Source organism: Clupea harengus, chromosome 1 (assembly GCF_900700415.2).
Source record: "Clupea harengus chromosome 1, Ch_v2.0.2, whole genome shotgun sequence".
Taxonomy (NCBI): Eukaryota; Metazoa; Chordata; class Actinopteri; order Clupeiformes; family Clupeidae; genus Clupea; species Clupea harengus.
The window spans coordinates 15,318,194-15,323,193 of record NC_045152.1 but is presented as its reverse complement, the minus strand read 5'-3'; the positions used below and the strand labels follow the sequence as shown (position 1 = coordinate 15,323,193).

The window sequence follows — 5,000 nt, the reverse complement described above, 5'->3', positions numbered from 1 at the left end:
ACTACACAGATTACTGGAGCTGGGGCTGTTGTAGAAAGGAAATGTAATATTAAGTGTTACTACGCTGATCTTAGAGAGGGGGCTGTTGTAGAAAGGAAATGTAATATTAAGTGTTACTACGCTGATTACTGGAGATGAGTCACAGGCAGTAAACCTCTCACCTCCTTATGAGATGTGCTGCAGCGATGTGCTGAAGGCTGGCGCCGTGACAACACATTTCCTAACGCAGTGGGACTTTAATGGCTGGCGCAGTGACAACACATTTCCTAACGCAGTGGGACTTTCATAGCAGGAGCAGTGCGTGTGGCGGGCCTCTTTAGTTACAAAATGTTCTGCAAAGCTGTGGACGTCCTGAACTAAGAAATCAATACCATCAGCGCAAATGCCCATGACTACAACGCAATACAAAACGCCCCTCGTCATTAGGTTTTAGACAGACCATCACCACAGACAATAGCGATGAAAGTCAATTGGATTGAGTGGGTTTCAGGCAGACTCTGAAGATGTACGTAGTCCACAGGTTTAATGATAATAGATAGGAAGTGTAAAACTGAAATTTACAAAAGACATAGACAAATCAATTCTAGCATAAACATATAGTCATTGCATACAGTTACGATAGGTTAAATAAACATATATTGTATTCTCACAAAATTCACAACAAAGGTAAAACATACCAACGATGCCTTGTTAAGGTCCAGATGTATGCAGGTTAGCTGTAGATAACACGAACATTAAATAATACGCTTGAATTGGCTGAACTGATTAGTTCGTTTGTCTTATTTATAGTTATATAAGGGTCACGCGAATTGACAGTTAAGGCTTAGTTCGTACAATGACAACTTGAAATGAAAACACTTATTGAAGCGCACGAACCACAACGGAAACACAATAGAATGTTAAACATTGTGACAAAACATCTTTTCTTTGCACCTCCCAACCAGACACACCGTAACAAAACACTCCCCGCCTGACGTGGATACACGTCACCCCAAAATCCATGCACAGTCCGTTTACCTGCTCTCTGGAGGCAGAGGGAGCACTACTTCAGTGCCCGGCCCAACAAAGAGGCTAGTCCCATCTGGTTTAACGATCTTCACCTCTACCTGGCACACTTTACTGTCCTTGCCAGGGATGGCCTGTGTTATCAGTCCAAGAGGCCATACATTCCTGCGTGCTTGGCTGATCTTAAGGAGAACAACACTTCCTAGCTGAATGTTTGGCTGGCTGGACTGCCACTTGTTGCGCGCCTGTAGTGTTGGGAGGAACCGCTTCCTCCATCGGTCCCAAAAGGTGTTTGACAGGTGCTGAAACCCGTTGCCACTGGGACCTGCAGAGGCTGGCAACTCCGAACCACCACCAGGAGCTGGAAGAATGCCCGACCCCTGCGTGGAGAAGAGCTGCTGGGGTGCGCACGAGCGGGTCATCAGGGTCCGTTGTCACTGGAACAAGTGGCCTGGCATTGATGATCACCGCTGCCTCTGCCATGAAAGTCACCAGCACCTTAATGGAGAGAGCCACCTGGTCGTCATCCTTGATCTGCCTGAACACCGTGCATCCAAGGTGGTCGGCTTCAACAGGTGGGCTGGTCCGCAGGACACGCTGGGGCTCACCAGTGGCTTGGACGCTGTTAAAGTTCTCGTTCTCATGGAACCCGTCGGGGCGTGGCGCAAAGAAGGTAGAGCGTTTCAGCTCTGTGGTGTTCGTGTGAAACGTGCTGATTGTCAGTGGTTTGTGGTCATTGCCTAGGCACACATTTCCAACAATGACCCACCCCAAGTCCAACTTCTGTGCAAAGGGCAGGTTGTGAGAGCCATTCACCTGTTTGCGGACTTTATGCACTCTGATAATGTCCCGTCCTAAGAGAAGCATGATTGGGGCTTGGGGGTCGATGTCTGGGATGCGGTGTGCCAATGACCTTAGATGAGCATGATGGAGAGCCACTTCGGGGGTTGGAATTTCCTCTCTGTTGTTCGGGATGTCATTACATTCTATGAGACTTGGTAATGGTATGCGAACAGTTTCCATCAAAGGATTCTACTTCATAAGCATTGGCTCTTCTGCCTGCTGATTGCTTCACTCCAGCACATGTTCTCAGTGTGTATGGAGCGCTTGGACTTTGGTCGTTGAACACGTCGAAGAACTGTGAGCGAGCCAGTGACCTGTTGCTCTGTTCGTCCAGGATCACATACAATTCACTGCTTTTTCTCTATGGCCAGTCGGATACACTTTGACGAGGCATATCTTCGAGCACGAGCGGTCTGTGAGCTCGCCACCCGCAGACTTTAGTGCATTTGTTGTTGACATGAGACTGTGGTGAAGCTCCTCCTGCTCCCCGCCGTGCTCAGAAGCATGGCCGACCTCTTGTTTCCAGGGTGCAGGTCCAGGGTGAAGTGCTGTGTTGTGTCTGTCGCTCTTACATTCAGAACACTGTACGTTGATCTTGCAGTACTTTGGTATGTGGGACGATGAAGAGCAGCATTTAAAGCACACATTGTTATCTTTGAGCAGTGTTTTGCGCTCTTCAATGGTCTTCTCTCTGAATGCCTGACACTTACGCAGAGGGTGTGGCAGGTTGTGCAGTAGACACAGTTTATCACCGTTGTTTGTAGGTGGCTCACCCATGTCAGATGTGGCTCTGGGGGATACCTCTGTCTTGTGAACGGAGACCTCTCGCTGTCTGTTTGGCTTCCATGCTGTTTTCTCTGTCCAGGGAGCCGTGTCTGTGCTGGCGATGAAGTTGAAGCTGGAATCGTTCATAATGCATGCCTGCTGGCAGACAAAATCCACAAAGAAGGCAAAGGGAGGATAATTCACCTGTTGCTGACGCTTGTAGGCTGCGCCTACTGTCGCCCACCTCTCCTGAAGGCGAGATGGGAGTTTCTGTACGATTGGGTTGACGCCCCTCGCCGTGTCAAGGAAAGCGAGGCCGGGCAGGTCTCCTTCACCCTTAGCTGCCTGCAGTTCCATTAATAGATCGCCCAGCTTCGTCAGCATAGATCCATCTCGGCTTGTTACTTTTGGGAAGCTGTCAATGCGTTTGAACAGAGCATTTTCTATTACTTCTGCTGAGCCGTACGTTTGTTTCGAGCCTGTTCCATGTCATGGCCAGTCCTGCTTCTGGGTGGTGTATGTGGATTGCTCTTATCTGTTCAATGTGTTCTGCTGACTCCTTGCCCAGCCCACTTAAACAGAAGATCCATCTCCTCACTCGGTGTCAGATTAAGGCCACTGATGGCATTCAGAAAGGAAGCGTTTCCATGCTCTGTAGTTTTGTGGCTTGTCGTTAAAATGAAGTAGGCCTGTAGCCACAAGTTCACGGCGGGCTAAATATCTTACAAAGTCATTTACATGTGAATAGCCATTATCAGAGCTCGGTGGTATGGCATAACATGCAGGAGAAGGACTGTTGCAACTATGTGGCCTGGAATGGCGTGCAGGATCAACATGCTCACCGCTGAACCCGACGCGAGGCGGATCAGCATCTTCACACATCCTGGCTAGTGGCCCATGGATATACTCTTCTGTGTGGATGAGAGGCTGCTGTGAGGGGAGAGGATGTGGAGTAGTGTTGTTCTGATGCAGATACGACTCAGCTTTGATGTGTTCAGCCACATATCGCTTTGTGCGTTCTGAAGCCACCAATGGGACAGAGTCCATGTTTAGCCCACACCTGTCTCCCTCACTATTCTCATCAGTAGCAGCCTCAAGTGCATCCGCTTCAGCAATGGCTGCAGCTGCCTCTCTTTTATGCCTAAGCAATTCCAACTTCAATTTCAATTTAGCCTCTCTTCAAAGTAGAGCAGACGTGCCTTTGCTGCTTCGGCTCTTGCTCTAGCTTTGACTGCCGCAGACCTTATGGATGATGCGCTGGATCTCACTGAGCACTGAGCTTCCGAGCGTGTATTTAAAGATGTGCGTCCACTGGTTGCCCTTGGCGACGACATGGCGTTAGCTGTTAGCTTGCGTTGCGTTATCTTGCCTGTTGAAAGCCCGTTGTTTTACTGTGCCGTCTTCGGTAAGCTCTACGCTGACAGCCAGCTAAACTCTTCCTACAAATCACGACTCTGAAGATGTACGTAGTCCACAGGTTTAATGATAATAGATAGGAAGTGTAAAACTGAAATTTACAAAAAGACATAGACAAATCAATTCTAGCATAAACATATAGTCATTGCATACAGTTACGATAGGTTAAATAAACATATATTGTATCTCACAAAATTCACAACAAAGGATAAAACATACCAACGATGCCTTGTTAAGGTCCAGATGTATGCAGGTTAGCTGTAGATAACACGAACATTAAATAATACGCTTGAATTGGCTGAACTGATTAGTTCGTTTGTCTTATTTATAGTTATATAAGGGTCACGCGAATTGACAGTTAAGGCTTAGTTCGTACAATGACAACTTGAAATGAAAACACTTATTGAAGCGCACGAACCACAACGGAAACACAATAGAATGTTAAACATTGTGACAAAACATCTTTTCTTTGCACCTCCCAACCAGACACACCGTAACAAAACACTATCAGATAGACTGTGTGAAAACAGTTTGAACTCTCCCACGCACACAAACGCACACATGGATACGGACAGAAAGAATGATGTTTGAATTGAACACGCCAGAGAACCTGCAACAATGTGATGTAATGCGTCTGAAGGTTACCGTGGAAACCGGGTTCACTGGGCGTTACGGCCACATGTCTCGTGTGTGTGTGTGTGTGTGTGTGTGTGTGTTAAGGCCACATGTCTTGTGTTCTTTGTCCATCACTTCCCTTCGCTTTTCTGTAGCTCCGCCCAGGTTGTGCTACCCCTGATTGCCAGGATGAGATGCACCTGGCCAGGTGATCAAGCAGGAGTGTCACGGCCCATTCACACGGTTGCGTCCGAATGCGTTGATTCACTTTGAATGGGGTGTCGTCATCCTTTGCCGAACTGAATTGTGGCTCCGTTCAGTTCGGCAAAGGATGATGTCACCCCATCCAAAGTGAA

The 5,000-nt window shown here is 47.8% G+C and overlaps 1 protein-coding gene across 1 annotated transcript in view; it reads right to left on the bottom strand.

The window, feature by feature from the left end:
- Window positions 1-5,000, bottom strand: part of ankfn1 (ankyrin repeat and fibronectin type III domain containing 1) — a 146,672-nt gene that overhangs the window by 95,872 nt on the left and 45,800 nt on the right. The window lies entirely within an intron of this gene.